The sequence below is a fragment of the Myotis daubentonii genome, chromosome 3, assembly GCF_963259705.1.
Source record: "Myotis daubentonii chromosome 3, mMyoDau2.1, whole genome shotgun sequence".
In the NCBI taxonomy this organism is placed as follows: Eukaryota; Metazoa; Chordata; class Mammalia; order Chiroptera; family Vespertilionidae; genus Myotis; species Myotis daubentonii.
In genome coordinates this window covers 9,436,214-9,459,199 of record NC_081842.1, presented here as the reverse complement: position 1 = coordinate 9,459,199, position 22,986 = coordinate 9,436,214, and the positions used below count along the sequence as shown (strand labels likewise).

At 43.0% G+C, this 22,986-nt stretch overlaps 1 protein-coding gene across 13 annotated transcripts in view; it reads right to left on the bottom strand.

Moving 5' to 3' along the window:
• PCBP3 (poly(rC) binding protein 3) overlaps positions 1–22,708 on the bottom strand; it is a 214,799-nt gene extending 192,091 nt beyond the window's left edge. For 9 of the 13 annotated variants that reach the window (XM_059686708.1, XM_059686707.1, XM_059686709.1 and 6 more), the window contains exon 1: positions 22,513–22,708. The gene's annotated coding sequence lies outside the window, so the exon portion shown is untranslated. The remainder of the gene's footprint in view (positions 1–22,512) is intronic. The other 4 variants (XM_059686716.1, XM_059686720.1, XM_059686717.1 and 1 more) reach the window with 1 other exon arrangement.
• Between the last annotated feature and the right edge of the window lie 278 nt (positions 22,709–22,986).

The following is a 22,986-nucleotide window of genomic DNA, read 5'->3' as shown; positions in this document are numbered from 1 at the left end:
TTTGTAACTATTTTATCCTACCTGAAATAAGATAACTGCAAGAGATAATATTTATAAATCTGAGTTGATGTGCACAGAACATATAAAGATGTACTTTGTAAGACAATAAGAGCACAAGGGACAGGGAGAAAATCAAGATGTACAGAAGCAAAGTTTTTATATATTATTGAAATTAAATTGGTAGGAATCCAAACTAAATTGTTATAAGTTGTTAATAGTAAGAAGCCCCATGCAAACCTGAGAAAATAAGAAAAAAATAATAAAATAAATGACTAGGGAATTTAAAATGCACACTAGAAACTATTTAACACAAAATAAGGCAGTAATGAAGAATAGAAAAATTTTTTTTAAAATTGACAAAGAAACCAAATAGCAAAATGGCAGGAATAAATCCCACCTTATTAGAATTGCAGTAAATGTAAATGGATTAAGCATCCCAATTTAAAGGCAATATTGTGTTAGGTTTTTTAAAAAACATGATCCAATTGTATGCAATATGCAAGAGACACTTTTAAATTCAAAGACATAGATAGACTGAAAGTGAAAGGATGAAAAAATATATACCATGTAAAGAGTAATCAAAAGAGAGCTCTACTGGCTATACTAGTACTTAGATCGGACAAAATGGCCTTAAAAACAAAATTTTTTATTAAAGACAATATGTAACAATTATATACATATGTATCTAACAGCTGGACCCCAAAATGCATGAAACAAAAAATTAACAAAAATGAAGGGGGAATTAGACAAATTAAACAATAACAGCTGGAGATTTCAATATACAATTTTCTGTACAGGATTAAATAACAAGACAAAAGATTGCAAAGAAAATAGAAGACTTTAACAACCCTATAAAACAATTTATAAAATAGAAAATGCATTATTTTAAATCACACATAGAACATTCTCCAGGAGAGATTGACTGTAAAGCCAGAAGAACAAGTCTCAAAATTTAAAAGAACTGAAATCATACAAGGTATGTTCTATGACAGCAAGGGTTAGAAACTGAAGACAATATAGAAACATAAGAAATTCACAAGTTTGTGAAAATCAAACAATTCTAAACAGCCAAGAAATCACAAGGAAAATTAGGAAATACTTTTAGACAACTGAAAATGAAAACATAACATACCAAAACTTATGAGAGGCAGCAAAAGCAGTAATTAGAAAAACTTATACCAGTGAACATCAGTATTAAACAGGAAGAAATATCTCAAATTAGTAACCTAACCTTCCACCTTAAGAAATCAGAGAAGAGCAAACTAAACCCAAAGCAAGCAGAAGGAAGAAATAAATATTAGAGCAAAAGTAAATGAAACAGAATAGAAAACAATAGATAAAAAACAATGAAACCAAAAGATGGTTCTTGTAACAAATCTTTATTAGATTGAACAAGAAAAAGAGAGAGGAGACTTAAATTAAATTACTAAAATCAGACATAAAACTACCACCCTTACAAAAATAAAAAGGATTATAAATAAATACTATGAACAATTGTTTGCCAAAAAATTAGATAACTAGGTGAAAAGGATTAATTCCTAGGAAAATACTAACTCAAAATTTAGCCAACAAGAAGTAAAAATATTGCATATACCTAAAATAAACAAAGATATTGTGTTAATAAGTGAAAATCTTCCCACAAGAAAAAGTCCAAGACTAGATGGCTTCACTAGTGAATTTTACCAAACATTTAAAGAATTAACACAATCCTTCACAGACTCTACCAAAAAATTGAAAAGAAAAAAAAAGTATACTTCCCTATTCATTCTAAGGCCAGTATTACCCTGATATCAAAACCAGACAAAGATATCACACACAAAAAAACTATAGACCAATTAATATGTCTTAAGCATACAGATGTAAAAATCCTCAACAAAACACTAACAAACTGAATCCAACAATATATAAAAAGGATTATCCAACATGACCATCTGGGATTTATTCAAGAAATGCAAGGTTAGTTCAACATACAAAAACCAGTCAAAGTAATGCAGGACATCCTATATAATAAAGAGCTAATATGCTAATTAGACTGGTCCTTCTGGAATGACCTTCTGGAATGATCAGTGGGTGGGGGGTGGGGCCGCGGGGCCATGAGGCAGAGCCCTTTGCACGAATTTTGTGCATAGGGACTCTAGTTAATAAAATAAAAGATAAAACCATATTGCCATCTCAATAGGCGCAGAAAAAGATTCTGACTACAAAAAGACCCTTTAATAAGAGAAAAACGCTCAATAAAAAAAATTGAAGGGAACTTCCTGAACCTAACAAAAACCCATAGCTAACAACATACTTAATGATGAAAGACTGAAAACTTATCCATCTAAGATCAGGAACAAGACAAGGATGTCCACCCTTGCCAGACAATTGAACATTATACTAGAGGTCATGAGAATAGCAATTACACAAGAAATAGAAATAACAGCCCTGGCTGGGTGTCTCAGTTGATTGAAGCATTGTCCTGTACACCAAAGGGTTGTGGATTCGATTCCCAGTCAGAGCACATACCTAGGTTGTGGGTTCAATCTCTGGTTGGGGCCACGCAGGGGGTAGCCAATCGATGGTTCTCTCACATTGATGCTTCTCTCTCTCTCTCTCTCTCTCTCTCTCTCTCCCCTCCCTCCATCCCTCCCCTCTCCTTCCCTCCCCCTTTCCTCTCTCTAAAAAATCAATGAGAAACATCCTCAGGTGAACATTTAAAAAGGCGGGTGGGGGGGGATAGAAATAACAGGTATCCACATTAAAAAGGAAGAAGTATAATTACCAATATATGCAGATGACATAATCTTATACAGTTCATAGAAAATTCTCAGGAACAGCTAATAAATCCCATGCTCATGGATTTGAAGACTTAATACTGTTAAAATGCAATACTCCCAAATTGGTCTACACATTCAGTGCAATCCCTATAAAAAATCCCCTTCGTACATAAATTGGCAAAGCTAATCCTAAAAATCATATGAAAATTCATGTAACCAGGAACAGCCAAAACAACCTTAAATAAAAACCAAATTAGAGGACTCAGACTTCCCAATTTTAAAACTTAACACAAAGCTCCATTAATCAAGACTGCATGGTTCTGTCATAAAGACAGATATAGAGATCAACAGAGAGTCCAGAAATAAAGTCAGATCAACAGAGAGTCCAGAAATAATCCCATATTTATGGTCAACTGATTTTTAGCACAGGTGCTAAGACCGTTCAATGAACAAATGGCCTTTTCAACAAAAGTGCTAAGACAACTGGATAGCCACATGAATAATAAAGTAAAACTCCTCCTTTACACCATATATAAAAATTAACTCACCCTAGCCGGTTTAACTCGGTGGATAGAGCATCGGCCCTTGCACTGAAGGGTCCCTGGTTCAATTCTGGTCAAGGGCACGTACCTCGGTTGCAAGGCTTGATCCCCAGCCCTAGTGCGGGAGGCAACCACTTGATGTATCCTTCTCACATCATTGTTTCTCTCTCTTTGTCTCTTCCCCTCCCTTCTACTCTCTCTAAAAACCAATGGGAAAATATACTCAGGTAAGTATTAACCAAAAAAATTTTTTAACTCAATGTATCAAATAACTAAATGTAAGAGCTAAAACTATAAAACCCTTAAAATAAAACACAGATGTGAATCTTTGTGACCTAAAATTAGGCCAGTGATGGCGAACCTTTTGAGCTCAGCATGTCAGCATTTTGAAAAACCCTAACTTAACTCTTGTGCCGTGTCACATATAGAAATTTTTTAATATTTGAAACCATAGTAAAACAAAGACTTATATTTTTGATATTTATTTTATATATTTAAATGCCATTTAACAAAGAAAAATCAACCAAAAAAATGAGTTCACGTGTCACCTCTGACATGCATGTCATAGGTTCACCATCACTAGATTAGGCAATGTTATCTTAAATGTGACACCTAAGCATAACAACAAAAGAACAAATAAATAAACTGGAATCATCAAGATTAAAACCTTTTGTGCTTCATAAGACACTATCAAGAAAGTGGAAAGACAACTCACAGTTGGAGAGAAAATATTTGCAAATAATTGCAAATTATTAAGGGATTAGTAAAAAATATTAAGAATTCTTACAAATCAACAATAAAAAGACAAACAATGCACAATTTAAAAATGGCCAAGCGATCTAAATAGGTACTTCTCCAAAGTAATATACAAATGGCCAATAAACACACAAAAATGTGCTCAAGGGCATCAGTCATTACGGAAATGCTAATCAATACCAAAATGAGATACTCCTTCACACCCATAACATGCCTAGAGTTAAAAAAAAAAAAAAAATGCCAAGTGAAGATGTAAAGAAATTGGAACCCTCATATATTGCTGGTGGGAATGTGAAATGGTACAACCTCTGTGGTCAACATTTTGCCTGTTATTCAAAAGGTTAAGCATAGAATTACTATATGGCCCAGCAATTCCATTCTTAAGTACATGCCCAAAGAACTGAAAACACATATGCTTAAAAAAACTTGTACATGACTTTTCATGGCACTTTATTCATAACTAGAGGCCTGGTGCATGAAATTCATGCATTTGGGGGGGTGGGGGAGGGAGGTCCCTCAGCCCGGCCTGCGCCCTCTTGCAGTCTGGGACTCCTCAGGGGATGTCTGACTGGTGGCTTGTGGCTGGATGGCTTTCTGCTGCTGCATAGCCTGCTGCTTGAGCTTCAGCAGCTACTGCACATGCATGAGCTGGGCCACCATGGTCTGTTCTGTGAACACCGTCGGGTAGGTGAGTGAAGCATGGAGGGAGGTTCACCCTGAGTTCCCTGTGCTTCCCTGAGTCACTGAGTTGTTCAGATTGACTGCCTTCTACAGAGAACGGCACCAGGATTGGGCCTAAGTGGGCAATTGCACATTCCCTGAGGATGTAGCAGTGCGCCAAGTGGCAGGTGGCCAGGGAGGAGCCTGAATTGGGGCCTGGCGCCGCGCTGCTTGCACTCATCCTGGCTTGCTGAGCCTGCTGCTGCCACTCAGTAGTGCTGATGCGGAGTCGGGAGAGGCTTTCGCTGTGGCAGCTGCGCTCACCAGCCATGAGCCTGGCTTCTGGCTGAGCGGCTCTCCCCCTGTGGGAGCACACTGACCACCAGGGGGAAGCTCCTGCATTGAGTGTCTGCCCCCTGGTGGTCAGTGCACATCATAGCGACTGGTCGTTCTGGTTGTTCTGCCATAATGGTCACTTAGGCTTTTATTATATAGATAGCCAAAAACAAGTGGAAACAGCCCAAATATCTTCCTACTGATAAATGGATAAAGAAAATGTGATGTACCCATACAGTGGAATATCATTCAGCCATAAAAAGGAATGAAGTGCTGACACATGCTACAACATCAATGAATCTTGAAAATATTATACTCCTAAGGAAAGAAGCCGGAAACAAAAGGCCACATATTTATGATTCCATTCATACGAAATGTCCATTATAGGCAGATTCCTAGATATAGAAAGATTAATGCTTGCCAGGCACTGGAGAAAGGGAAGAATAGGGAGTTACTGTTCACAGATATGAGGTTATTTTTAAGGTGATGAAGATATTCTAGACTTAGGTAGTGATGGTTTCAAAACCTTGTAAATATACCAAAAAACACTGAATCATAAACTTTAAAGGGTGAATATATGGCATGTAAATTAAGTGAACTAAAAGAAATTTTAAAAGAATAAAAATAAAATCAAAATATTTTTAGAAAAGAAAATAGGAAATGTCTATTAGCAGCTGACTTGCAATAAAGGAATGCCTAAAGAAGGTTATTCAGGCAGAAGGGAAAGGACCCCAGAATGAAGGTCAGAAATGTCAGAGAGAACAATGAAAATTAAAAAAACAAATAAAAATATGAATAAATCTAAATGAACACTGACAGCATCTTATCAAATAAAGAGGGAATATGCAAATTGACCATCACATCATCACAAAGATGGCGACATCCACAGCAGAGGCAGGGTTTCCATTACACAAGATGGCTGCACCCACAGCAGAGGCTGAGTTCCCGTAATGAGCCTTAACGAGCAAACAGCAGGGACCTGAGGCTGCACCCCCTACCCAGTGGGGCTTGACAGGGGACCTCAGGCCACGCCCCCCCACCCGGCGGGGCTTGACGGGGGACCTAAGGTTGCGCCCCCCCCCTCCTGGCGCTGGGCCAGGGGAGCTGAGTCTGCACCCCCCCCCACCCAGTGGGGCTTGATGGGGGAACCTCAGGCTGCGCCCCCCACCCAGCAGGGCTTGACAGAGGACCTCAGGCCACGCCACCCACCCTGGCGCTGGGCCGAGGGACCTGAGGGTGTGCTGGGGGACCTGAGGCTGCACCTCCTCGCCCAGTGGGGCTTGGCGGGGGCCCTGAGGCTGCGTCCCCCACCTGGCAGGGCTTGATGGGAAACCTGAGACTGTGCCCCCAACCTGGTGCTGGACCAGGGGACCTGAGGCTACACCCCCACCCAGCGGGGCTTGATGGAGGATCTCAGACCGTGCCCCCCACCCAGCGGGGCTTGACAGGGGACCTCAGGCCACTCTGCCCACCCTGGCGCTGGGCAGAGGGACCTGAGGGTGTGCTGGGGGACCTGAGGCTGCACGCCCCACCCCCCCGCCCCCGGCCTGGCAGGGCTTGACGGGAGACCTGAGGCTGCAACCCCTGCCTAGAGCCAGGCCAGGGGACCTGAGGCTGTGCCCACCCCCCACCCCCCCAGCCCCGCTCAGCGGGACTTGACAAGGGTGAAGCCGGCCGGGTCTGGATCTCGCCCAATGGAGGTGGGGCCAGCTGGGTCTGGGTCTCGCACAATTTTGAGGCACCATGTGTGGGCAGGGACTTGACTCTGGGTCCTGTGGTGCACCCCAGACTCTGACAGGAGGAAGATTTTCATATACATTTTACTAATTTTCTTTTATCTCTGACACTTCTATTATAGAGAAAGGGAAAACAGCAATATTAAAATATTTCCTCTAATTAATCCCCTTTTAATGTGCATGAATTTCGTGCACTGGGCCACCAGTGTGAAATAATAACACTGTTAATATTAATATCAGCTACTTGAGTTTAAAAAGGGTACAGCAGAGAGTGAGCCCAGGAACCAGGCCAGGCCCCAGTCTAGGCTGCAAGGATCTGTCCTGTTTTTGCTTGGGTATCCTAGTAACCCAGCCTGCATCGATTTCTGGACCTTTTATCCCAGAAGTAGCAGGGAGCTGAGGACTGACCTCCCTCAAGAGGAACTTTCCAAGCCACATTTGGAGAATCTTCCCAAATGTATACCCCATTGAGCCTTCATCTGATGTTTTAAACTAAAAAATAAAAAGGGTACACAGAATTAAAATACACAACAACAAGCATATATAAATCTGAAGAGGGTGAATGGAGTTCAAGTATTTTAAGAAACTATGATTTCTGCATAGCTCAGAGGAAGGTATAACTGTGTTACCTAGAGAAGTTAATAACACATTCTCTAATTTACATGGTAACCATATACACACAAAAGAAAAATAGGATATAATCTCCAATTTACTGGAGAGAGTGGAAAAGCAGAATTATTTTTAAAAATCATACTAGTTTAAAATAATACAAGGAAAAAAACATACAAGATATAAGATAAGAGAAATACAGGGGTGGGCAAAAATATATTTGCAGTTGTAATACAAGAATAAACTTCCATGTACTCACAACTGTAAACCTACTTTTGCCCACTCCTGTATATAATAAGATTGTGGATTTAAACTCAAATAGATGAGTATTTACATTCAATGTAAATGAATTGAATGTTCGAATTAGAAGACAAAAGATATCAGACTAGACGAAAAAAATAAAAATGCATAATCTTTGCAAGAGACATATCTAAAGTATAAGAATATAATAAGGTTAAAAGTAAAATGATAAAAAAAAAATAACAAAGATATCATGCAAATATGAGCCTAAAGGACTCTGGAATGGCTATATTAGCATCAGACATATTATACCACAAAGGCAAAGATTTATTACTAGAAATAAAGAAAACCACTAATAATAATTAAAGTCTCAATTCATTTAGAAGATAAAACAATTTTAAATTTGCATGCCCCTAAAAACATGGTCTCAAATTATATAAATAAAAATTGACAAAACTACAGAGAGTAATAAGACAAATCCATAATCATAATGAAACTGTGTAATTATCTTAGTAATATATAATAACCAGACAAAAATATAGAAGTAAGAAGATGTGAGTAATATGCTTATCAAGTTAGCTGATGATATAGAACATTGAACCTAATTCTTTTCAAGTACACAGGAACATTTGAGAAAACTTACAATCCATATTCTGGGCATATGGCACATCAGCAAGTTTCAAAGGATTAAAATCATAAAGAGCAAGAAATTTGGGCAATGCAATCATGCTGAAGAATAAAATAAGAAAATACACATGTTTGGAAATTTAAAAATATTCTTCTAAATGACCTACAAATCAAAGAAAAAATCATAATGGAAATTAAAAATTACATTGTCGCAGTCTACATGGGCTATTGTAACAACCACAGCACTGGCGCTTAAACAACAGACATTTATTTCTTGCTGTTTCGGAGGCTAGGCAGTGCAAGATCAGGGTGCCAGCATGGTCAAACTCTGGTAAGGGGCCTCCTCTTGACTGCCTTCTTGCTGTATCCTCACATGGGAGGGAGGGAGGGAAGGAGAGAGGGAGCAAGGGAGCAAGGGAGAGGGAAGGAGAGAGAGAGAGAGAGAGAGAGAGAGAGAGAGAGAGAGAGAGAGAGAGAGAGAGAGAGAGATCTAGGCTCTTCTTACAAGGCACTAACCCAGCTGTGGGGTTTGAAATGAATAAAACTAAAAAAAAAAAAAAAAAAGACCGTACCCTTTTATTTAATGATGTTTACTTTGAATTTATATTAGTTCACACAAACACTCCATCCATGCTTTTGTTCCGGCCCTCCGGTCCAGTTTAAGAACCCATTGTGGCCCTCGAGTCAAAAAGTTTGCCCACCCCTGCACTAACCCCATCATAAGGACCGCACACTCATGACCTCATCTGAACCTAATTACCTCTTAATGGTCCCATCTCCAAGGACAATCACATTGGGGGTTGGGACTTCAACATGAGACTTTGAGGGGGACACAATTCAGTGTACTGTATAGTATCTGGTAAACTAATGAAACCTCAATCAAACTCTGTATAATGCACTTAAAGCATTATTTATAAGGAAATGTATCACCTTAAATGCAGATACGTATTAGTCAAAGAGAAAAACTGCAAATTAACAAATTAAGTATTCATCTCCAATTAGAGAGAGAACAGCTACAGGAAAAGAATATTATGGGCCAATTTCACTCACAGTCTGGATGCAAAAATCCCAAACAAAATATTAGTCATTGGAACCTAATCAATATATTACAGGAATAAGCTAATGAACAAGTTATGTTATACAGTAATCATCTAGGGGTGGTAGAATTAAAGATTTTTATTCTGTTTTTTTATAATACTCTTTAGAAATTTTCTAAATGAGCACTCATTTTATGAATCAAAAAAAATATTTTTGAATTAATAATATTCTGCTGATCTCTAATTTTTACTAAGTCAACTACTTAATGAATGGCAAGAAGAAAAGAACAAGGGCTAGCCACTAAATATCCATTTCATCTGAGTAATCATAGGCTACAGGACTTAATGTGTCTCAGTGTGTCTATCTGGTTGAGAACAAAGAAAGGGTGAGTAGGAGTAGAAAAGGATTTACAAAGATAGGGATGTGATAATAGCAATTCATAGGCTTTTTGCCCAGACATTAAGGGAGCAATCTCATACACAAACATGTCTATAAATAGAATCCATACTGCACTTTAATGAATAATTTAAAAGCACTCTGCAAACAGGGTTAAGAAAACAGAAACCTAAATGCTCAAAAATCAATAGTCTGTCCTATCCCAACCTGGTGAGTTACAGAAACAGACGTTTGAGTTTTATATTATTTTTTTTAGAAACAATGGAAGATGGATGGTTAAGTATCAAAAGGTTTAAAACCATTTACAAGCTCTGACCTAATAATTCTATCTTTAAAATTTTATCCTTCATAAATAATTGGTGATACACACAATGATTTTTGTATAGAATATTTATCAAAGCATTATTTATGATGGTAAATATTTTAAAGCATCATGAATGTCCAGCTATAGGAAAGTGGTTCAATAAATTGGGACACCCATTGAAATAGTATGCATTCATTCAAAAACATACTTTAAAAGAATATGACACAGGAAATGTGACTAATAATACAAAGTAAAAAAGTTGTTCATAAAACACATTATGGAATTACTTTTCACTTTTAGAGAAATGCATACCATATATACATAAAAGTCAAAAAAAATATTGGCTATCTTTGTGGAGATTATGGACAATGTCCATTTTGTCCTTTATACTTTCCACTTGCTCCAATTTTTCTACAAAAACATTTGTATTAATTTTATAAATATAAAAAGTATTTTTAAAAATAATAAAAAACAGACTCACACCATACACAAAAATAAACTCAAAATGGATAAAAGACTTAAACGTAAGACGGGAAACCATAAAAATACTAGAGGAATCCACAGGCAGCGAAATCGCAAACATATGCCGAAGGAATTTCTTCTCTGATAATGCTCCTAGGGCAATGGAAACTAAAGAGAAAATAAACAAATGGGACTACATCAAAATAAAAAGCTTTTGCACAGCAAAGGAAACCATCAACAAAACAACAAGAAGACCCACACATGGGAGAACATATTTGCCAATGATACCACCGATAAGGGTTTAATTTCCAACATTTACAGGGATCTCATGAAACTTAACAAAAGGAAGATAAACAATCCAATAAAAAAATGGGCAACGGACCTAGATAGACACTTTTCGAAAGAGGACATACAGAAGGCCGAAAGACATATGAAAACATGCTCAAAGTCACTAATTATACGAGAGATGCAAATCAAAACGACAATGCATTATCATCTCACACCTGTCAGAATGGCTATCATCAACAAATCAACAAACAACAAGTGTTGGAGAGGATATGGAGAAAAAGGAACCCTTCTGCACTGCTGGTGGGAATGCAGACTGGTGCAGCCACTGTGGAGAACAGTATGGAGCTACCTCAAAAAACTAAAAATGGAACCCCCATTTGACCCAGTGATCCCAGTACTAGGAATATATCCCAAGAAACCAGAAACGCCAATCAGAAAGGATATATGCACCCCTATGTTCATAGCAGCACAATTCACCATAGCTAAGATTTGGAAACAGCCTAAGTGCCCATCAGCAGATGAATGGATTAGAAAACTGTGGTACATATACACAATGGAATACTATGCTGTGGTAAAAAAAAAAAAAAAAAAAGGAACTCTTGCCTTTTGCAACAGCATGGATGGAACTGGAGAGCATTATGCTAAGTGAAATAAGCCAGTCAGAGAAAGATAAATACCACATGATCTCACTCATTTGTGGATTATAGAGAACAACATAGACTGATGAAAAGGGACAGACCCAAAGACTGAGAAACAGCAATCAGGCTATCAATCCCCAGAAGGAAAGTAGGGGAGGGCAAGGGCAAGGGGAAGAGATCAACCGAAGGACTTGTATACATGTATATAAGCCAAACCAATGGACATGGACAACAGGTGGATGGGAGCATGAGTGTGCGGGGCAGGGGGGTGGGGGGGTTGGGGGTTAATGGGGGGGATGAGGACACATTTGTAATACCTTAACTAATAAAAAAATAAAAATAAAAAATAAATAAAAATATCTGTTGATTTGAAAAAAATAATAAAAAACAGACTCCCTCAAATACAGTCAAACACCCTTTATCAACCCAAACCCACTTCTACTGAGGATAACTGGGAGGTCAGTATAGATCTGACACATTATTTTTCTATAGCTGCATAACAAACTATCACAAACTTAGTAACTTAAGATAATACACATTTATTAGCCCAGTTTCTGTGGATCAGGAGTCTGAGCAGGCTTAACTGATTCATTTGTTTAGGGTTTCACAAAACTGAATCAAGCTGTTGGCCGGGCCATGTTCTCATCTGAAGGCTCAACTGCAGGAGAATCCACTTCTTAGCTCACTCAATCCATTGGTAGATGTTTCCTTGCTGTAGGACTGAGGACCTACTGGCTGTCCCTGCAGGCTGCCCTCAGCTCCTGGAGGCTACCTGCGTTTCTTGCCATTTGGGCTTCCCCAACATGGCCACTTACTCAAGCCAGCAAAGAGAGTCTCTAAATAAGTTTCTAGCAAGACAGAATTGTATATAATCCTATCTAATAAAAGAGAAAAATGGTAATTGGCGTACGACGATACCCTTTTCATTGGCTAATCAGGGCTATATGCAAATTAACTGCCAACTAAGATTGGCAGTTAACTGCCAACATAGGCGCAATGCTGGGAGGCGAAAGGGGAAGGAGGGAAGAAGCTGCCTGCCACTGACTGCAATCGGAAACCCAGGCGGCAGCCAAGAGCCAGAGAACCGAGCTGCCTTTGCTCGGAGAAGCCAGGCCTCCTTTGCCGGCTTCTGTGATAAGAGAACCTGGCCGCCTTTGCCGGCCCTGGGCCAGTAATGGGAGAAGCTGGGTGGGGCAGGGAAGAGGCGTATGTCTGCCTGGCTTCTCAGATCACTGACCACCAGTGATGGGAGAACACCCAGAGGCGGGGCCAGAGGCCAGGCTGCATAGCTGCCTGGGGACACCATCTGGACCCCAGGGGCGACCCAGAAGGAGACCCAGGGCCCGGGGCTGAGTTGCAGCTGTGGTACGCAATCCAGTGCCTGGGCTGAGGAGACCCAGAAGGAGACCCAGGCGCCGGGGCTGTTTTTGCCGCTGGGGCACGCAATCCGGTGCCCAGGCTGAGGAGACCCAGGGCCCGGGGCTGCATCGCAGCTGGGGCACGCCATCCGGTCCGGGGGGCGATACAGCCAGGCCCCAGAAGGAGACCCAGGCACCAGGGCTGTATCACTGCTGGGGCACGCGATCCAGTACCTGGGTTGAGGAGACCCAGAAGGAGACCCAGGGGCCTCGCAAGAGGAGAGTCTCCATGGTCAGATGGCGTGGTGTCGGGACAGGAATAAAGACCCGAGGTGACTCAGATGCCTGGCCACAGGGTTAGACCAGCCAGCAGGGCCTTTCAGTTGGGACTGGGGTGGGGGTGGGGCGAGGGAGGCAAGCCGGAAATAGAGAACTACAACTCCCAGGAGGCTTAGCGGCCAGGGCCTGGGTGCCTGGCTGTGAAATCGGATGGGCTGTAGTTTCGCAAGCCACTTTAAACTAGAGGCTTGCAAGGTTGGAAGTGGAGCCAGGGAGAAATGGAGCTGGAGCAGAGAGAAGGGTCCATGGCAGCCGTGGGCTTTGAGGAGTTCTCAGCACCTCCTGGCTGGGAGCTGGCGCTGCCTCCGCTGAAGGTGGTCACATCCTGGAGAGCGAGCTTGAGACCGAAGTGGAGTTCGTGTCTGGGGGTCTGGGCAGCTCCAGCCTCCAGGAGCGAGACGAAGAGGAGGAGGCAGCCTGAGGCCAGCAAGGGCGGCGCCAATAGGAACTCAATCCCAGGAAGTACCAGGCGCTGGATTGCCACTGCAGGGAGACTGGGCAGGCGAAGGAGCGGGTCCTGAACAGGCTCCATCAGATATAGAGGATAACACAGAGACTCCAGCAGGAGCGGAGGTTCCTCATGAAGGTGCTGGACTCCTACGGTGACAACTACCGGGCCAGCCAGTTCACCATCTTACTGGAGGACTAGGGCAGCCAGGGCAGACACGCCCCCAACCCAGGCAATGCTGAGAACGAGCCTCCGGAGAAAGAGGGGCTGTCCCCGCCCAGGAGGACGCCAGCGCCCACAGAAGCCAGCAGCCCGGCCCCTGGCGAGGGGCCCAGCAGTTGGAAGAGGCGGCGAGTGCCATAGGAAGGGCACTGGGCAGGAGTCCCGCTGACTCTGGAGCTGGCCCCCGTGCAGATAAAGGTGGAGGAAGACTTTGGCTTCTAAGCCCTCGAGGCTCTGGGCTTAAGTTGGGTTTCTCGGGGGCCAGACAAGCTGCTGCCCTACCCCACCCTAGCCAGCTCCCCCTTTGACTGACCCCCCAATAAATGGACCCGATGCAAAAAAAAAAAAAGCTTATAGAGGCATGTTTATAGGATCAAATAGTATAAATATAGATGTAACAGGACAATAAAAAGAGAACCTGGCTATGGTGATAACCTGAATGCTGCCTCTGTGTCATTCCTTCTTTGGGAACCCCTGGACCTGCTGGGGCTGGACCCCAACATTCCTCTTCTTATAAGGACTTCAGTGAGATGGGCTAAGGGTCCCACTGGAACTGCCACAATTTAATGTAATCCCCTCTTTAAAGATCTTATCTCCATATACAGGTACATTCTGAGGTTCTGGGGATTAGGATTTTAACATACATTTTGTTGATTACCCAAATCAGCCCTTAACAACCAGCATGTTTCAGAAAGTAGATTCCTACAGGGTTATTTACCAAACATTCAGAAGTATTTTTAAAAGAGCTAAGCCCCTCGCCCACCGTGTGGGCTCCTCCCAGCGAAGAGCGAAGGCCTGGGTTCCGGGCACTGGAGGAAAACTGGTGCCAGCAGCCAGGGGAAGGGGCCCCCAAGGGGCCCCAGATTGCAAGAGGGCACAGGGTGGGCTGAGGGACCCACCCGAGTGCACAAATTTTTGTGCACCGGGCCTCTAGTCCTATATAATAAAAGTCTAACATGCAAATAGACCGAAGGGCGGAACAACCAGAACAACTGAACAACCGGTCAATATGACATACACTGACCACCAGGGGGTGTGTGTAGAACATGGCATGCATTGGCCGCAGCAGGATGGTGGAGCAGGTGAGCAGGGGCACCAGACCAAGGCAGGGCGCCAGTTGCTGTCATTGGGGCCAGCCTCTGGTGGTTACTGAAAATTCTTTGCTCCTGCGTGCCATGGTCCTGCCTGGCACTCACACTCACACCTGCTGCCAGCGCCAGCCCTACTCACACCCACTGCCAGAGTCACCACTTGCACCCACTGCCAGCGCTGGCCCCGCTCGCACCTGCAGCTGGTGTCAGAGCCACTGCTCACACCTGCTGCCGGTGCCCAGAGCTGGTCCTGATTACTCGGCACCATCAGTGGGTGCAAGTGGCAGCTGCCAGCCCTGATCACCCCTGAGGGCTTATCCACCTCCCCCTGCTCCAGAGGGGTGATTGGGGCCCTAATAGCTCTGTGCCGTCAGCAGGTGCAAGCAGGGTCAGCTCCCTCAGTGCATGGGAGTGGCGGTGGTGGGAGCAGGGCTGCTGGTAGACAGGGGACCGGGGGGCCGCAGCAGGAGGGGTTGAAGGGGGGAGGCATGGAGGATGGGCCAAGACCCGCCCCTGTACCTACAGCAGCCTCACAGCCCACAGTTCAAGGTGCACAAATTCGTGCGCTGGGCCCCTACTGTAACATAATCATGAAAGTAACATGTCATCACTCTTGCTATATCCTGTTGGAAGCAAGTCACAAGTCCCACTTCAATGGGAACTGATTACACAAGAGCATGAAAACTAAGAGGTGGGGATCATGGTGGGCCCATCTTCATAGAGCCTCTCCACTATATGTAACCTCCCACTACAGAGCCCAAGCAAAGGGAGGAACCTTGCACTTGAATGTGAAGACTCTTCTGATCAACCAACCACCCCTAAACACACTGAACCCTGCGCTCTACATTGCTAAGGCAGTAGAGTACTGTAAGAATTGAAGGGAGAATTCACTATGGGTCACAGTTAACAGAGAATTTCAGCAGGTCTGTGCTAGTCTTGAAGGATGGTTAAGATTTAGATAAGTGGGAAGGAATGAGAAAGGGAAATTTTTCCTCCTCTATAAGGAGAGGAAGAAAGGCAGGAATCCCCAAGGTGGGTTCTGAAGAGAATAAGTAGGAACACAAACCAATGTGCTATCTAACTTCACATTTTAATTGGTCCCTGGATGACCAACACACTTGCAATACCTACAAACAAGACCTAGTGAGGAACACTGTGTGAGTTTTGGCTAACTTTACAACACTGACATTAGTTAGCCTCCACAGTGTGGTAAATATTACTAATATTTACCAGTATCCAGTTGTACTAAACTTCCAGGATATGGAAGACTCCACGTCCCTGCCCCATTTGAAACTAGGTGTGGCCAGAATGACTCCTTCTGGCCAATAAAATGTGAGCAGAATGAACCAGCAGCCTTTATAAAATGATTAATTGCTGGTACAAGAATCTCCATGTTCTAAAGGGGCCCAGATCTAGGACATTTAAGAAGCAATTTGCCAAACTTCTAGGGAACAAAAATCCCTCCTTCTCAGAAACAATTACAGAGATAATGAAGTATCTCCTTGATACCAAACTAAAAAAGAGCAATGCAATAAACAATTATTATTGGTTAATGCTTCTAATGAATATATATACCAAAATCCTATATGAAATATTACCATATTGGATCCCATAATAATTATTAAATGCAGTACATCATGACAATATACATCCCAAGAAATCAATGATGGTTTGAAATGAAAAGATTAAAAGATTTCATCTCAGTCACAGTTTAAAGAAGAAAAGTATAACATAAAATCATCTAAATAGGTACAGAAAACTATTTGATAAAATTCAAAATCTAGTAATGATTTTTAAAAAACATTAAATCAAATTGTTAGTAGATGAGACCATCCTTAACCTAATATAAGGAATCTATAAAAATTTTAAAAAGCAAACCACATTTAAAGCTTTAAAAGCACTCCCTTTAAAGTTGAAAACAATATTAGGATAGCCTTATCACAACTTTTGTCTAGTGGTCCAAACAAAGGGAATAAGATTAAAAAAAATAAAAAAAAATATTTAAAGACTAGGAAGGAAGAAATGAAATTATCATTATTTACATGAAGAAATTAGAAACAGATACACACATTTATGAAAGCTGGTATTTTTCAAAGATAGCATTGCAGGTCACTGGGGAAAGGATGGTACTCAATAAATAATACTATAGGGTAGTGAAGACCTGGAGGGAGGGATAGAGGCTGGGAGCAGTGGAGTAAAGGAGGGGGGGTAAGTGAGAGGCATCTGTAATATTATCAACAATAAAAAATATATACAAAAATAAATAAATAAAAAGTACTGGAAAATTCTAAAATTATGCCTCTATGTCACACCTCACACAAAAAAATAAGTTCAGAGTAGAATATTAAAAGCAAATATTCAAAAAAGATTTTAAGAGAACAGGACATCTTATGACCTTGTGGTAACAAATAATTTTTTAAATAAGACTTAATAACCACAAACCGTAAGGAAAAAACTGATAAATTTGACATTAAAATTAAGCATCTGTTCATCAAAGCAGCATTTTAAAAGGATAAAAATAAAAACAGGACACAAATAGAATCCAGAAGATATAAAGAAATTCTAAAAAGCTATAAAAAAAAAAAAAAAAACCCAGGCAACAAATGGACAAATACTATATAATACAATATATATAAGAGGAAACCCAAATGGATAAGAAGTCCTCAGATGCACTAATAATCAAGGAAATGTACATTAAAACAGTGAGATATTTAATATCTACTAGACCAGGGGTTCTCAACCTGTGGGTCGCGACCCCTTTGGCGGTCGAATGACCCTTTCACAGGGGTCGCCTAAGACCATCCTGCATATCAGATATTTACATTACGATTCATAACAGTAGCAACATTACAGTTATAAGGTAGCAACGAAAATAATTTTATGGTTGGGTCACAACATGAGGAACTGATTTAAAGGACCAGAAGGTTGAGAACCACTGTACTAGACTGACAACAATTAAAACACCTGCACATACAAAGTAATATTAGCAAGGATGTGAAGAAACAAATTCTTCGAAAGTACTTGAACAACAGCTCTGATGTTGGAATTGGGCCTACCCTACAACCCCACTTGTAAATGAATACCAAGTCTACTCTCTTCTGAGTGCCCAGCACAGAGGAAAGGTAGGGCCAGCGGGACATGGAATTAGATGCTGCGGGGTGAAGTGGGGAGGACCCAGCAGCTTGCTAGGAGAAAAACTTTAAGTGGAACACAGGCCAGGTAAGATAATATCAGATGCAAATTTTGCCAGGAGATGAAACAGGGGATCAGAACCATGCTTACTTGGGGCAACCTCCTCCCAAACAGCAGCTGAATCAATTTATCTTCTACAGCCATTCTGATCATGTTATTTCCTCCTTAAACTTCACCAGCTAAAACTTCCTAGAGCAGAGTCCCAACATGCATCAGTTCCCTGTAACGTTAGTGACTTAACACAAATTAATTACCTTACAGTTCTGGATATCTAAAGTCAGACATGGTTCTCACTGAGCTAGAATCAAGGAGTTAACAGGACTCTTTTCCTTTCTGGAGGTTCTGGGGAAGAATCCATATTCTTGCCTTTTCCAGCTTTCGGAGCTTCAGCATTCCTTGGCCCATGACCCCTTCTATTTTCAAAGCCAGAAATAAAAGGTAATCTTCCTCATTTCACATCACTATGACACTGACTCCTCTGCCTCCCTCTTCCACATTTAAAGACCCTTGTGATTACTTTGGGCCCACCCATATAATCCAAGATAATATCCTTATTTTAAAATCAGCTGATTAGCAACCTTCATACCATCTGCTATCTTAAATCCTCTTTGCCAGGTAATACAACATATTCACAGGCTCTGTGGATAAAGATGTAGACTGCTTTAGAAGGCCATTATTCTGTCTACCACACAAACTCTTCTCAACTCTCCTTATACACACACCTCTAGTGGAGTCCCAACCCTTTCAAAATACTCCTCATGCCTCCAGATTCAGCACCATCACATACCCTGTTCTACCATTACATCAACTATCTTGGCTTTTTCAAATTGATTTATACCCATCCACGCCCAAACAATTACAAGTCATCTTCCAGAGCTCAGCCCAAAGGCTACTTCCACTCTGAAGCCTTCTCAGATTCCCTGCCTAAATAAATCAACCCTCTTCAACACACTAACCCAGCTTTCTGTGTATCCCAATTGCAGCACTGGGCGTGGCCCCCTTTAACTATCTGTTTACATGTCTTTTCTTAGGTCCAAAGTGGTGAATCCTTCAATGATAAGAACTCTGGCTCATTCCCCTGTGGTTTCCCAGATCATATAACAAAGCCTGGAAAAGAGTAGACATCAGAAAGTATTTCTGAATCTTGGAGGAGGCAGAAAAAATCTGGCCTGGGTTTTCTTCAACAAAACAGATGCAAAGAGTAACCTGGGTTAAGTATACAACCTACTGGACCAAAGAACTAGTTAAAGAAACATTGATGGTTTCTATCTCTGACTCCCTCTCCCTTCTTCTCCGAAATCAATAAAAAGAAATATTTTTAAATGCTCACAAGAAAAACACCTCAACAATCTACTGCTTAGTTTGATGCACAATTTACTATTGTGTAGAAGAATCTCTGTACCACAAGTAACATCCATTATTTTCTATTGCTAACCCATGGAGCAATTTCAAGAGAAACAAAGGATTTATCTAAATAATTTACAAAGATTTCTCAAAATTATAGAAGAGAGTGTAGATGTTGCTCCAACACAGCAGAGATGCCTGGCAACTGCTCAACAGCCCCACCACATACTCAGAAGGCTCTTTCGCTCTCAAGGAAGGGTGAGAAGCACCATGTCAGTGAGTGTGAGGTATGCTATAATCAATCCAGTTTAGGTAAGAACAAATTTCCTCTATGTACAAATATCTGTATATATTATAATAAAGGTAAATTTTAAAGAGGGTGGTTGTTAATCAAACAGGGTCTCATTTAATTTCAATGATTTGCTACTTGATGTCCATAGCTAACAAGAAAATTTCTACCTGGGGAGGAGATTAAGCAAGGGAATGGAACTGTTGAGTTGGCGAAATTATCCACTTAAGAGACAATAACATGGCTTGAGTTTTTAAAATGCACGCTTCCTTTCCGGTTCAATAAAACTCCCCTGTTCTGCTTTTCTTTAATAGTGTGAATTCTGAAATTCATTTTAAAACATACTCCAAAAGCCACTCTCACACTGGAAACGTTGAAGATGAAAAAAACAGATGGCACATATTCAGCACCATGGACAGTGACATCCGACTATGCCTGTAAGAGTCCTTCCTTGTCACCAGGGCTAAGAGATATCAAATCCCCGCCCCCCATCCTCCCCCTTACCCCAAATACACAGTATTAATTCTAATGTTTAAGTTTGGGGGTGATTTTAACACATGAGCAGGTATTATTCTTTGTTATGGCCCAAAGGACCAACCTTCTTCACCAAAGGGAACAACTTCTATCTACCAAAATCTGATTCAGTAATCATTTTTACAGTTGAGCCCTGAGATTTTTGTGACACATGGCTATGAGTCCAGAAATTAGCTACAGGTCAAGGAACTGAAATTACTGAAACTGATACACAGCATCCAGTCTTGAATGGCTAGATTGTTAGAAGGACCTCATGGGACTTTTGCAAATATAAATGCAGCATGCTCAGAGCTTCCCTCTAACATTAGAGAAAGAGGTAGCTTCTTTTTAAACATTTAAGAAAATGAACAGGTGTTGAAACTTTCTCATAAGTACTTAAAAACAGTAACAATAAAGCTGTATATTTTCTCTAAACCTGAGTATTAATGACATCTGAAAAAGTGACATTCTGAGGTCCAATATCACCAGTAATCGCACCACCTGTGGCAACACTAGTCACAAAGCCCTGAATTCTAAACAGGATACCCAATCTTTTAAGTTATAAAGACTCCTTTTACTATCAAACCTTTTCCACAACTTTGTAATATTGAGTATTAACTAAGAAAATACATGAAGTTATACAAATTTTAAAATACGAGTAACGAACTTGCATGTGTATAAACAGCAGCATCTACATACAAAGAGGAAACAATAGTAACCCAACACCAGTTGGTCAGTGACTGTATTTATATTTGAAGACCCCTTGGTTTCCCGGATGTCCAAGTCTGAAAACACCATCCAAAACTTCTCCTGCTCCTCTAATGTGAGGATCAATGTGGTCTGCAGGGATTTTGCCAATAATCCCTGCAGAGTGCCACTGTTCTTCCGTCTCTTTGGACCGAAATGGGCCTCTCTGAAACATTTTAAGATGACGAGTTGTTCCTGTGCATGAGACTGGCTATCAGCTATCTTCAATAGGAAAGCTGCCTTGCACACTCCTTTTGTTCCCACATCTAAGCCAAGTTCAAAGAACAGCAAAAGGGCAAAGCTCACCCCTAAAAACAAATTAAATTTCAGAAGGATGTGTGAGGACCTGTGCCAGAAAGAATGGCTCGAACTAGAGACCTGGTCAAGGCCTACTTGCCCTGGTGTTCCTCTTGGTGAATCGCACACCATAAATCCTCATCAACCCGGAGAGTCCTGTCCGCTGACATGCAGGGCGAACAGGCCCTGGAGGCCGTGCTGCCTGGAAGGGGAGACGGGAGGAAGAGAACCAAACCCTACACACAAGATTTAAGATCTGACTTTCTGTTAACTTTCAAACGTGTTTTGTGAGGAATATACTTCAGAGTCAGGAGAAAACATTGAGAAAAAGCCACGAGGCAAAAAGAAAAAAAAAAAAATGAACTTTCACGAGCAATACTTCCAGAGCAAAAACACTTGTGGGAACAATAAGAAACACGTTTTGACGTACCCGCAAATAAGAGAAGAAAATACAGTGACGAAAAAAAGAGGAACGTGCACTGCCTCCGGGTAACCTGCTTGCTCCTCGCTCTGACACGGGGTCCCCGGAGCAACGCAGACACCTCAGCTGCCGGGAGGGCGGCGGCCGGCGCCTGAGGGAGGGACGCAGAGGGCACCGTGCGGGTCCGGCTCTCCCGCGTGGCGCTCCGTCCCTGCGCGTCCGCGGCAGCTCCCGCGTCCCGCCGCCCAGGGCGCGGGGGATGCTGCCCCCACAATCTTTTCCAGTCACATGTGAGCAAGTTTAGGTCGTTTGAAACTTAAGCCTCACGAACAAAATCGTGGCAGCTGTTGACCCACAGGCGAGCCCATCCGGCCGTTACGGAGGGCGGTGTCTCGCCAACTTCTGGGGGCGAGGGGGCAGGGGGACCGGCGGAACCTCGTCACCCGAAGTCCCAATACCCGCCGCCCGCCCGGCCCCCGGGCAGCCCCGGCTCCTCAGAGAGGTGGGCCGCGCGGCGCTAACCCCGAGGGCCGCGGGGAAGAGGGACGACTGGGGCCCGATCCACCCGCCGGCCCACCCGCTGGCGCCGCAGCTGCCGCCCAAGTTGGCCGGGCCGGGCGGGGCCTCCGCTTTCTCGGCCTCTCCGGGACTTGGTCGGCCCGAGACGTGCGCCCCCACCCAAAGTTGGCGGCCGCGGGAGGTCGCCGCCCCGGCCACGGCCTCCCAATCACCGCCTGGCCCGGACCCCGACCGGACCCCGACCCGGGTTTGACCCCTTGGCCCTGACCCCAATTCCCGGCCCGGTCCCCAGCTCCACCTGTGGACCCCGCCCCCGGCCCCGCCCGCGACCACTCACTCACCAGAGGGCGTGCTCGCGGACGGGCTGGCGGGGGGCCGGGCCCGGGTCGGGGGTTGGGGACAGGGTGATCCAGGCGGTGCGGCGGAGCCTGAGGCGACCGAGTCTGAGAAGTCTGAGGAGACTGGAGAGATTGAGGCACTGAGGCGACTGAGGCGGCGGTAGCGGTTCCTCGCGCTCCAGCCGCGGTGCTGCGCGCGGCGTGGACCCGCCCCCTCTGTGCGACTAACCAATCCCGCGCCGCGCGCCGCCGCTGGCCCCGCCCCAGCCCAAGAGCAGAGTCCCGCGAAAGCGGGCGCCGCGGGCCAATCGAACGACGGAGCATCGAGTGGGCGACCAATTGGAGCTTGTGAAGCTCCCCCGAAAGAAACCTACAGCGTCGCGGGGGCGGGGGCTGAACCGGACCAATAGCGGTGGGGGCGGTACAGAAAGTTGGGGCGGACAGGAGGCGGTCACTGGCCGAAACTGGTCCAGGGGG